At 37.7% G+C, this 13,325-nt stretch overlaps 1 protein-coding gene and 1 non-coding gene across 4 annotated transcripts in view; one reads left to right on the plus strand and one right to left on the minus strand.

Annotated features, from left to right (window-relative positions):
- The window catches only part of PTH (parathyroid hormone), a 135,950-nt gene that overhangs the window by 94,489 nt on the left and 28,136 nt on the right, over positions 1–13,325 (minus strand). The gene's annotated exons all lie outside the window — the stretch shown is intronic.
- On the plus strand, positions 12,635–12,707 carry TRNAR-CCU (transfer RNA arginine (anticodon CCU)). Its single transcript has one exon. It is a non-coding gene; the product is annotated as a tRNA-Arg (tRNA).

A 13,325-nucleotide genomic window follows, 5' to 3' on the forward strand; every position in this document is an offset into this window, starting at 1 on the left:
ATTGCTTTGGCTATTTGGGGTCTTTTGTGTTTCCATACAAATTGTGAAAATTTTTGTTCTAGTTCTGTGAAAAATGCCATTGGTAGTTTGATAGGGATTGCATTGAATCTGTAGATTGCTTTGGGTAGTATAGTCATTTTCACAATGTTGATTTTTCCAATCCAAGAATATGGTATATCTCTCCATCTGGTTGTATCATCTCTAATTTCTTTCATCAGTGTCTTATAGTTTTCTGCATACAGGTCTTTTGTCTCTGTAGGTAGGTTTATTCCTAGGTGTTTTATTCCGTTTGTTTTTTGCCTATTTTTTAATGAGTTGTTTGTCTTTTTGTTGATGAGTTGTAAGAGGTTTTTAAAAATATATTCGGAATACTAGATCCTTATCAGATATTTGAGTTGCAAATATCTTCCCCCATTCTGTGGGTTCTCTTTTAACTTTCTTGATAGAGTCCTTCAGTGCACAGGAGTTTTTTGCTTTAATGAAGTCTAACTAATTTTTTCGTATTTCTTATATATTCTTTGCTTGTGTTTTTAATATCCTATCTAAGATTTCACTGCCAAATCCAAGAAATGGAAATTTGCTCCTATGTTTTCCTCTAAGAGTTTTATATTATCTCTTACATTAAACCTTGATCCATTTTGAGTTAATTTTTGTGTATGGTGTGAGGTAAGGGTCCAACTTCATTCTTATGCATACGGATATCCAGTTGTCCCAGCATCACTTGTTGAAAAGACTATTCTTGTCCCACTGAATAGTGTTGGCACCCTTGTTGAAAATCAGTTGACCATAAATGGGAGGGTTTCTTTCTGGACTCAAAATTCTATTTCATTGATCTATATGTCTATATTTATACCAATACTGCACTGTTTTGATTACTGTGGCTTTGTAGTAAGTTTTGAAGGTTAGAATTGTGAGTCCTCTAACTTTGTTCTTTTTAAGATTGTTTTGACTATTATGGGTCTCTTGCTATTTCATATGGATTCTAGGATCAACTTATCCATTTCTGGAAAACAGGCAATTGAAATTTTGATAGGGATTGCACTGAATCTGTAAATTTAGGGAATATTGTCATTTTAACAATATTGTCTTCCAATCAATGAACACAGAATGTCTTTTTATTTATTTAGGTTTTCTTTAATTTCTATCAGCAGTGTTTTACAGTTTCCAGTATATGAGTCTTGTACCTCCTCAGTTAAATTTATTAAGTATTTTATTATTTTTGATGATGTTGTAAATAGAACTGTGTTCTTAATTTCATTTTCAGGTCATTCATTGAAGAGTATAGAAATACAACTGATTTTTGTAAGTGATCTTGTATCCTGTAACTTTGCTGAATTCATTTATTAGCTCTAATAGTTTTTGAATAGATTCTTTATGGTTTTCAATATTTAAAATTATGTCATCTGTGAATAGAAATAGCTTTACTTCTTCTTTTCCAATTTGTATGACTTTTATTTATTTTTCTTGCCTAATTGCCCTGACTAGAACTTCCAGTGCTAGGTAGTGGAAAGAAGTGTGAAAGCAGATATCCTTGTCTTGTTCCTGATTTTAGGGAGAAAGCTTCAAGCATGATGTTAGCTGTGAGTTTTTTCATTGATGCCCTTTATTAGGTTGGGGAGTATTCCGTCTCTTCCTGGCTTATAAGGTTTTTTTGTTTTTTTCCATGAAAGGGTACTGGAATTCGTCAAATGCTTTTTCTGCATCTACCAAGTTGATTATGTGACTTTCTCCTCTTCATTTTCATAATATGGTGTATTACACTGACTGATTTTCATGTTGACGCACCCTTACATTCCTGGAATAAATCCTACTTGGTCATGGTGTATAATCCTTTTAATATGCAGCTGGATTTCATTTGCTACTATTTTGTTGAGGAATTTTACATCTTTTATTTATTATTATTTTTTTAAATTAATTAATTAATTAATTTTTGGCTGTGTTGGGTCTTCGTTTCTGTGCGAGGGCTTTCTCCAGTTGCAGCGAGTGGGGGCCACTCTTCATTGTGGTGCACGGGCCTCTCACTGTCGCGGCCTCTTGTTGCGGAGCACAACTCCAGATGCGCGGGCTCAGTAGTTGCGGCTCACAGGCCCAGTTGCTCCGCGGCATGTGGGATCCTCCCAGACCAGGGCTCGAACCCGTGTCCCCTGCATCAGCAGGCAGACTCTCAACCACTGCGCCACCAGGGAAGCCCCTACATCTTTTAAAGGATATTGGTCTGTATTTTCTTTTATTGTGATTTCTTTGTCTGGCTTTGGTATCAAAGTAATACTGGCCTCACACAATGAGTTAGGTAGTGTTATCTCCTCTTCCATTTTTTTTTGGAAGAGCTTGAGGACTGGTGTTAATTCTTCTTTAAATGTTTGATAAAATTCACTAGTGAAGCCATCTGATCCTGGGCTTTTATTAGTTGGAAGTTTTCAGATAACTGAATCAATCTTTATACTTGTTACAGGTTTATTCAAATTTTCTATTTATTCTTTAGTCAGTTTTAGTTTTTGTGTGTTTCGAGGAATGTGTCTATTTTATCCAGTTTATCCAATTTGTTGGTGTACATTTTTCAAAGCATTCTCTTATAAACTTTCTATTTATGCAAGATTGAAAGTAATGTCTCCATTTTCATTCTTGATTTTATTAATTTGAGTCTTCTCTCTGTTTTGCTGGGTCAGTCTAGCTAAAAGTTTAATTTTGTTGATCTCCTCAAAGGACCAACCTTTCACTGATTCTTTCTATTGTTTTTCTATTCTCTATTTTGTTTATCTCTGCTCTAATCTTTATTGTTTCCTTTCTTCTAGTTGCTTTGTGGTTAGTTTGCTCTTCTTTTTCTAGTTCCTTAAGGTGGAATGCTGGGTTCTGGATTTGAGATCTTTCTTCTTTTTTAAAAATGTAGATGTTTACATCTATAAATTTCCCCCTGAGCACTGCTTTTGCTGCATCTCATAAGTTTTGGTATGTTGTGTTTTTGTTTTCAGTCATCTCAAAGTATTTTCTAATTTCCTTTTTGATTTCTTCTTTGACCCACTGGTTGTTTAAGACTGTGTAGTTTAATTTCCACATATTTGTGAATCTCCAGATTTTCTTCTTTTATTGATTTCTAATTTCATTCCATTGTTGTCAGAGAAAATACTTTATAACATTTAATATTTTAAGCTTTATTGAGATTTGTTTCATGACCCAACATGTTCTGTGCTGAAGAATCTTCCATGTATAGTTGGGAATAATGTGAGTCCTGCTGTTTTTGGCTGAAGTATTCTACACATGTCTGTTAGGCCTAGTTGATTTATAGTCATTCAAGTTTTATATTTCCTTGTTTATCTTTTGTCTAGTTGTTCTATTGATTATTGAAAGTGAGGTGTTGAAGTCTCCAATTACTGTTGTTGAAATGTCTATTTCTCCCTTCAACTCTGTCAGTTTTTGCTTAATGTATTTTAGGTCTCTGTTGTTAGTTGCATATATGTTTCCAATTGTTGTATCTTCTTGATGAATTGACTCTTTTATTATTATGTAATGTCCCTCTTTATTTTGTGCAACAATTTTTGTCTTAAAGTCTATTTTGTCTGATATTAGAATAGCCACTCCAATTCTCTTTTGCTTACTGTTTGCTCTCTTTTGGTTACTAAAATATCTTTTTCCATTCTTTCATTCTCAGTCTATTTGTGTCCTGGATCTAAAGTGAGTCTCTTGTAGACAGCATATAGTTTGATCAAATTTTTATCCATTCTGCCAATCTCTGCTTTAAATTTGAGAGTTTAACCCATTTATATTTAATGTAATAACTGATAGAAAAGGATTTACTTTTGTGATTTATCTATTTGTTTTACATATGTCTCATATCTTTTTTGTTCCGTAGTTACCCTATTAATGCCTTCTTTTGTGTTAAGTGGATAGTAATTAATTACATAATAGTTTTCTAGTATACCATTTTTTCCTTTTCAATTCCTTTACTATATATTTTCTAGTTCTTTTCTTAATGGTTTCCCATGGGATTACAATTAACAGCCTAATTTACAATGAGATAATTCAAGTTAATACCAACTTAGTTTCAATAATATATAAAAACGTTGTTCCTATATAGCTCCTCCATTCCTTATGCTGTTATTGTCTCAAATTACATTTTTACACAGTATGTGCCCAACATAGACTTATAATTATTGTTTTATGTAGATTTTAAAAAATTGAATAGACTAAAAAGAGAAGTTATAACCAAAAATACATTAAGACTAACTTTTATATTTAGCTATGTGGTTACCTTTATTAGTGGATATTTCTTCACGTGGATTTGAATTTACATCTAGTGTCCTTTTATTTCAGATTAAAGGGCTCCTTTTTTCATTTCTTGTAGGGGAATGTTTACCAGAAACAATTCTCAGTTTTTATTTATCTGGGAAAGTCTTGGTTTCTTCCTTTTTTGTTAGGCTTTTCTTGTGTGTGGTAAAAAAAAAACAACAACACATGACATAAATTTACCATCTTAACAACTTTTAAGTATATGTTACAGTATTGTTAACTATATGCCCATAGTTGTACAACAGTTCTCTAGAACTTTTTCATCTTGCATAACTGAAACTCTATATTCATTGAACAACAACTCCCATTTCCTCCTCACCCCAGCCCCTGGAAACTACTATTCTTTCATTTCTATGAGTTTGATTACTTTAGATATTTCATATAAATGGAATCATGAGCATTTGTCTTTTTGTGATTGGATTATTTTACTTAGCATACTGTCTTCAAAGTTCATCCTTGCTGTAGTATATGACAGGATTTCCTCCTTTTTTAAGACTGAATAATATTCTATTATATGTATCTTCAATATTTTCTTTATCCTTTAATCCACTGATGGGCATTTAGGTTGCTTCCACATATTGGTTATTGTGAAAAATGATGCAATAAGTATACCTCTTTCATTTCTGCAAGATCATTTTGCTGGATATATAATTCTTGGTTGACAGGTTTTTCTTTTTTTCTTTTAGCATTTTGAATATGTTGTCTCATACCCTCTGGCCTCTGTGGTTTCTGATGAGAAATTAGCTGTTAATCTTATTGATGATCCCTTGTACTTGACAAGTCATTGCTCTCTTGCTGATTTCATGATTCTCTTTGTCTTTGATTTTTGACAGTTTGATTATAATGTATCTTGGTGTGTATCTCCTTGATTTTGTCCTACTTGAAGTTCACTGAGCTTTTTGAATATGACCATTCATATCTTTTATCAAATCTAGGAGGTTTTCAAACATTCTTTCTGTCCCTTTCTCTTCTCTCCTTCTGGGACTCCAATTACGTGTACGTTGGTATGCTTGGTGGTGTCTCACAAATTTCTGAGATTCTTCATTTTTTTTCATTCATTTTTCTTTGTGCTCCTCAGATCAGATAATCTCAATTGACCTATCTTTAATTTCACTGACTCTTTCTTTTGCATGTTTAAATCTGCTGTTGAACCCCTCAAGTGAATTTTAAATTTCAGTTATACATTTTTCAACTCCAGAATTTCTACTTGGTTCATTTTTTTTTTTTTTTTTGCGGTACGCGGGCCTCTCACTGTTGTGGCCTCTCCCGTTGCAGAGCTCAGGCTCCAGACGCGCAGGCTCAGCGGCCATGGCTCACAGGCCCAGCCGCTCCGCAGCATGTGGGATCTTCCCGGACCAGGGCACGAACCCGTGTCCCCTGCATTGGCAGGCAGACTCTCAACCACCGCGCCACCAGGGAAGCCCTATTTGGTTCATTTTAAAATAATCTCTATTTATTTATTGATATTCTCTATTTGATGAGACTTTGTTCTCCTGGTTTCCTTTACTTCTTTGTACAAGTACTTTTTGAATATTATAATGCAGCATCTACAGAAATTATATTCTTTCCTCCCCAAGGTCTGCTGTTCCTGCTTGTTGTAGTTGTTGTTTGTTTCTTTATTGAGTTTTCTGAATTGATTTTGTAAACACTTATTTTTTGGTCATGTGGGCCACTGAAGTCTCTGTTCAATTATCTTAGTGATCAGTTAATGATTTGACAGGTTTCCTTTAATGTCTGGAAAACAACAACAACAGAAAACCTCCCAGTTTGTTACGGGTCTCCATGTGCATGTTGTGACACATATTCAACACTTATCCAGATGTTAGCAACTCTGCCTTAGCCTTCACTTCCTGCTTGAGCAGAGACTTAAGACCAGCTAGAGTTGACAGCCCAGGGTCTTCTCCCGTCTTTTCTGAACACACATCAGCCCTGGGCATGCAATGCCCTTCCAGAGTCTTGGGAACTTTTCAAAAGCCTTACTCCCCAAAGCATCTCATTTCCCAGGATTTCCCCTCCCAAGCTTTTCTATTGCTTGTTCCAACTGTTATTTTTGCCCCAGGCAGCAGCAGATAATACATTTGCCTTTAAATGTTTTTGACAAATACCTCCAGGTAACTGCCTTAGCATCGGGAGAGATCCAAGTTAGATGAAATAAAGTCAAGCCCTTTGATCTGGTCTTTCAGGGAACCACCAGACAAGTAAAAAAAAAAAAAAAACTACCACAATTCTTTGAGAATAAGGTCTGTTCTGCTCTCTCTGGCACTTGGAACTTAACCTATAATGCAAGATGTCTTGAAAGCTGCTGCTGAATGAACCAGGGAGTGAGGGATGGAGGATAAGGAGTGAAAATCAAAATTCCACAAAGCTGTCTTACCAAGATTCACCTGTTTTTTTTTCTTGATTAAGCATTTGCCTGGTTGCAAACTTTTTATTACTTTCTAGAGGTTCTGATAAAGTTGGTTTTGACAGTTTTGTGGGTTTTTTTTCCAGTTTATTTACTGCTTTTATGGCGGGGAAGAACTTTGGATTTCCCGCTCTACTTTAAAATTTTCACTGATGTGGGAGTTCCCTGGTGGTCTAGTGGTCAGGATTTGGTGGTTTCACTGCTGTGGCCCAGGTTCAATCCCTGGTCAGAGGAGTGAGATCCCACAAGCCATGCAGGTGGCCAAAATTTTAAAAATTAAAAATAAAAATAATTAAAAAATTAAAATTTTCACTGATGTCACTCTGATTTAGGTTTCTGAAACTCATTTAAGGACTTTCTACATCTAGGATAATAAATCTATTGCCTTAAATTTTCTTTTATTCTTTGAAAGATATGTTTTTTAAAAAACACATGGGTCTGAGGGACATCCCTGGTGGTCCAGTGGCTAAGACACCGCACTCCCAATGCAGGGGGCCTGGGTTTGAGCCCTGGTCAGGGAACTAGATCCCACATGCCACAACTAAGAGTTTTCATACTGCAACTAAAGATCCCGCATGCCGCAACTAAAGCCCGCATGCCGCGACAAAGATCCTGCATGTGGCAATGAAGATCCTTAGCACCAAACCAAGACCAGGCGCAACCAAATAAATAAATAAATAAATAATTTTTGAAAATAAAAATAAAAACACATGGGCCTGAAATTCATCAGAATTTATTTTTGTGAACAATGTGAGGAAGAGATTGTGGTAGGCTGAATAGTGGGGCCCAAGAACCACTGAGTATTATCATATATAGCAAAAGGAACTTTGCAGATATGATTAAGGATTTTTAAATGGGGAAATTATCCTGTATTATCAGAGTGGGTCTGAAGTAATCACAAGGGTCCCTATAAGGAGGAGGCAGGCAATCAGAGTAAGTAGTACTAGGAGACCTGAAAGTGGAAGCAAGAAGTTGGAGTGCTGCAAGGAATGAGCCATGAGGCAAGAAATGGGACATGAGGAAAGGAATGCAGGCAGCCTCTAGAGGCTAAAAAAGGCAAAGATACATTCTTTCCTGAAGCCTCCAGAATGAATACAGCCCTGCCGATATCTTGATTTTAGTCTTCTGACCTCCAGAACTGTAAGAGAATAAATTTGTGTTGTTTTAAGCCACTACGTTTGTGGTAATTTTTAACGCAGAAATAGGAAACTAATACAGACTTCTTACTTTAAATTTTAGCCAAAGGAATGAGATATGACCTCACACCTGTCAGAATGGCTATCATCAAGAAGTCTACAAATAACAAATGTGGGGAAACGTGTACCCTAGTACACTGTTGGTGGGAAGGTAAATTGGTGTGCACTATGGAAAACAGTATGGAAGTTCCTCAAAACACAAAAATAGAGTTACCATATGATCCAGCAATTCCACTCCTGGGTATATATCCAGAAAAAAATGAAAACACTAATTTGAAAAGATCCATGCACCCTGATGTTCATAGCAGCATTATTTACAATAGCCAAGATATGGAAGCAACTTAAGTGTCCATCAACACATGAATGGATAAAGAAGATGTGGTATATATGCAATACAATATTAATTAGCCATATAAAAAGAATGAAATTTTGCGATTTGCAACAAATGAATGGACCTGGAGGGTATTATTGCTTAGTGAAATAAGTCAGATGGAGAAAGACAAATACTGTATGTTACCACATATGTGGTATCTAAAAAATAAAAGAAACAAATGAACATAACAAAACACAAACAGCTCACAGATATAGAAAATAAACTGTGGTTACCAGTGGGGAGGAGCAAGATAGGGGTAGGGGATTAAGAGGTACAAACTACTATGTATAAAATAAGTACACTGCAAAGATATATTGTACAGCACAAGAATATAAGCAACATTTTATAACTTTAAATTTATAAAATCTATTTAATCTATAAAAATATTGAGTCACTATGTGATACACCTGAAACTAATATGATATTTTAAATCAATTATGCTTCAATAAAAATATTTAGCGGGCTTCCCTGGTGGTGCAGTGGTTAAGAGTCTGCCTGCCAATGTGGGGGACACGGGTTCGGGCCCTGGGCCAGGAAGATCCCACATGTCGTGGAGCGGCTGAGCCCGTGAGCCACAACTACTGAGGCCCTCGTGCCTGGAGCTCGTGCTCCACAATGAGAAGCCCATGCACCACAATGAAGACCCAATACAGCCAAAAATAAAAATAAATAAATCAATAAATTTATTTTTAAAAAAAATTTAGCCAAAGGACTATCCAAATATACCCAATGCCAAGTACTAAAAATGTATCCTCTCACTGATTGGAAATGCAGGGGTTGGGGTGGGGTGGAAGGGTTGTGCAAGAGTAACATGATCTGAATTATGTATTAAAAGGATCATTATGGCTGCTGTCTTAACAATAGACTATGTGGGAAGGTGGGGATAGAAACACAGGAAGATAAGTGAGGAGGCTATTAATCCAGATGAGAGCTATGGTGGCTTGAAACAGGGTAGCATAAGTGGTGGTGATAAATGGCTAGATTCAAGTTATATTTTAAAGGTAGAAGAAGTAGGATTTCCAGAGGGAGTGGATGTGAGGTGTTAGAAGAATCTGGGATCATTTTTTGTCTGAGCAATGGATAGAATGGAGTTGCCACTTATTAAAATAAGAAAAACTATATGAAGAGCAGGTTTGGGGGAAGAAAGACAGTGTTGGACATGTAAACTTTTACACTCTCCAAGTGGAGACACCAAGAAGTGGTTGTAAATGTTATTGACTTGGGAGTGGGGTAAAGGTCAGGACTAGAGATAAGAATTTGGGGGAGTCATCAGCATATAGATGCCACTTAAAGTAATGATACTGGATGAGATAATCTAGGGAGGGAAGGTGGATAAAGAAGAGAGCTGGGCATTAAGCCTTGGTAGACTCCAATAAATGCTGAGGAGGAGAAATCAACAATGGATGCTCTGAACCAATGGTCTATGAGGTAGAAGGAAAATCAAAGAGATATGATGCCCTTAAAGCCCTTAAAGTGAAGAAATATTTCAAGAAAGAGGAAATGATCAACTGTGTCAAACACTGCTGGCGGTTAACAAGATGAAACTGAAAAATAATCATTGGACCTGGAAACATGAAGATTGATTACTTTGCCAAAGTTATAAAGCCTGAATGGAGTGAATATAAGAGGGCATATGAGGATAGGAAATAAAATAGAGATAATAGACAACTCTTTTGAGGAGTTTTGCAGTAAGGTGGAATTGAGAAATAAGGAAGCTTTTGCAAGGGGAAGTGTGGTCCAGAAGCATTTTTTGAAAGATGGGACATACTAAATTATATGGCTCTGAGCATCCTCTAGCTAGTCATCTGACTGATCATATTCCTCTGCAACTTCCCCAATACACTCCACCCTTTGGAAGTCTTTGTCGTAAACAAAATGTTCCATTCTCTCAACCTGTTCTCTGAAACTTTGCCTATTTATATGGATCAGCTCCATGTACATCAAGTTGGACTGGGAGTAGAGGAGATCAAATCCCAATCACAGATATTCCCTGCTCCTTCTCCTTTATGGGGAATTTATCACTAGATACCTTTTGTTTTCAAATATGCATTTCCTAGGGATTCTCAAATTAGAATCAATTTTGGCCTGTGTTAATGATGTAAATACCTTGCTTCTACCCCAGACCATTTATGGCCCATGCTGACCAAATAACCCTGTTTTATATTATGTGATTACCTCACCCCATACCACATGGCCACAGCTGATTGAGGCCAGGTAGGCACTTGACTGAAGAACCACCAATACATAGGCACTTGACTGAAGAACCACCAATACATAGGCTGGCCCACATCCTGTACGGTGGAATGACATGAAATTCTTTGCCTTAACTGAGGAAGGAGTTTGCTTACTAAAGACTGAACCTTACAAAAAGTGTAGATGCAAGAACATTTTCATATTATATGCTGCAAGCACCTTCTGCCACGCAGGATGGAAAAGCAGATTACTTTTAGGAGCAGACCCTCCCCGTACTCTGGAAAGTATTATTTTTGCATGACTTTTTAGTTACATGAATACGAGTCAAGTATCTATCAACTTTCCTTGGGGAATTCTGTAAAAATATACAAATATAGATGGTTTATGTTGAAAAATTGAGTGTCCTATTTAAAGGGGTAAATGGGTTTTTTTTTTTTTTAGCAGAACCACATCCCTGAAAATGATATTAAAAACATTTTTTCTTAATCTGGAAATAGAATAGCCTACACCTAAAAATCACTGTTTTGAAGGAAGGGATGTGATTTTGTCCAAGTAACTAGAAGTAGGAAATTAGAACTGAAGACAAGCCACAAATACCCAAAACGAGCTTGACTGTTTGGTTGTAAGCCTACATGTGATATTATAAAAGATTGAGTTGTTCACATTTTGGAAAACGGACGGCTCATTATTTTCAAAGGAATTTTATGATGAGAGCCTAAGGTAAGGGAGGATAGCTCTGAGAATGGGGGCGGGGGTGAAGAGAATGTGTGCTTCCACCTTCAATCACCCTGGGACAAGGTGAATTCTGGAGCATAATATGAGGGCTCTGTGGGAAAGATAAAAGCAAAGGCCCCCTCCCAGAACCTTGGGGATTTGAGGAATGTACTTTAGGGAGGGGAAATTGCCTCAAGGGCACTCTAGCAAGCATTAGGCTGGCCCTCCAAACACTGTGCTGAGGCAGTCCAAGGCCAGCACTAGGGTGAGGCCAGCAAGACCGCCAGGGGGCAACATGTCAGGAGGTGTTCCCTCTTGGGGTTGTACAAGTGCGTGGTTGGCATCACAGAGTGCATGCCTTCTGAAATTCTGTTCTCTGGGGGCCTTGCTTGCTTCACCTTAGTCCTGGGCCCTGTGTGGCACTCTGATTACTGGGGAATGAGCTGTGGCAGAGTCTCACTCACAGAAGTTTAATTGCTGAATCCTGAAAGTTTCAGTAAATTAAGGATGAAAGCAGAGGCTCAGAAGCCTGATCCCTGAGGGGAGCAGAACATGCCAAATGGGAATCGAAATACGCAGCTTTGACACATTCATTATTTTGAGTGGAAGGTATTTGAGAAACCGCAGATGCAGGAAGGGCTCTCTGAACTTCTCCTTTCTACCTAAAAGCACAACATAAAATTTCCCATAAGAAAAGTGTCCTCCACATATCAGGAAGAGAAGAACATTCTTATCACGAGAGACTGGGAGTCAATGCCAAAACTGATCTGTACAAAGCAACCTACTAAAACAACCCTTATCTTTCATTACTTTCCCCTAATATTTCCTAGTCACTTCCTCACAATTTACCACTCCTAGAAGGTTAAACTCTATTCCTTTGTCTTGTCATTTCTCCACAGATTTATTGTCTTTTTGATTAAAAAAAGAAAAAAAGGTATATAAGCTCTTGGCCCTAATTGCTTCTTTGGGTCTTCAGTTTTCCTATAAAGTCTCCAAGTGCACATAACAATATTCAATAAAATTTGTATATATTTCTCCTGTTAATCTCTCTTATGTCAGTGTAATTCTCAGGCCTGGCCACAGAACCTAAAGAGGGTGGAGGAATGGTTTTCCCTCCCCTGCAGGGGTCATGAATGTGTTGAAGAGACTAATTGCAAGTTTGAGTATACAGGAACTGTGAGCTGGAGAAAAGATAAAGGGTGAGGATGAATTCGTAGTAGGGAAAGAAACAGATGCAGAGAATAGCAGACAAAGAATAGTTGATCATGGTGCACTAGAGAGATAGTACTTCAGTTTTTACTGCTGAGGACCCAAGAGCTGTTTTGGATTCTGCATGACCACCCAGTCCCATGGGACCCAGCTCTACCATGGTTCCAGCCATTCATGAGTGAAGCTCTCTGTGGCAAGCTGAAGAAAATGGCTCTAACTTAAGCAGAAGGGAAAATATTCAAAAGGCATTGGGGGGGGACTTCCCTGGTGGTCCAGTGGTTAAGACTCTGCTCTCCTAATGCAGGGGGCCTGAGTTCGATCCCTGGTCGGGGAACTAGATCCCGCATGCATGCCGCAACTAAAAGATCCCGCGTGCTGCAACTAAGACCCAGCGCAGCCAAATAAATATTTTTTTTAAAAAAAAGGGGCATTAGGGCTATAATCAAATTGACAGGAGGTGGGAGAGTCAGACTTGAGGACTGGTGGGAAGCAAGACAGTCCTAGAGACAATAGCTGTCTCAGTGGCAGGAATGGTCTGATCAAGATGCTGCTATACAGACAGAAGGGAAATTTGATCATTGATAGCTTCAGTCTCTTTGTCCCTGTGCTAGAGATTTAAATTCCAGGGAGGGAATATACAATGCCCTAGCTTGGGTCATGGGCCTAGCCTAGCTTGGGTCATGGGCCTGCCCTCCTAACTTGGGTTACAAGCCAAATCTCAAATAATAGCTCCAAATTAATCAAAGTGGAAGAGGCAATAGGCGAAAAGGAAACTGGGGGGCTAAGAACAGGAAAAGATGAATATTGGGAAGCCAAACCAAGAACTGTCCACTGCCCAGCAACATGGCTTTCTGTCCTTTCCTGTGTTGCCATAGGCCTTCCCACATGATTCTGATTCCTGTCTTTTGTGTGTGTGTGTGTGTGTGTGTGTGTGTGTGTGTGTGTGTGTGTG

Source organism: Physeter macrocephalus, chromosome 16 (assembly GCF_002837175.3).
Source record: "Physeter macrocephalus isolate SW-GA chromosome 16, ASM283717v5, whole genome shotgun sequence".
Classification (NCBI taxonomy): domain Eukaryota; kingdom Metazoa; phylum Chordata; class Mammalia; order Artiodactyla; family Physeteridae; genus Physeter; species Physeter macrocephalus.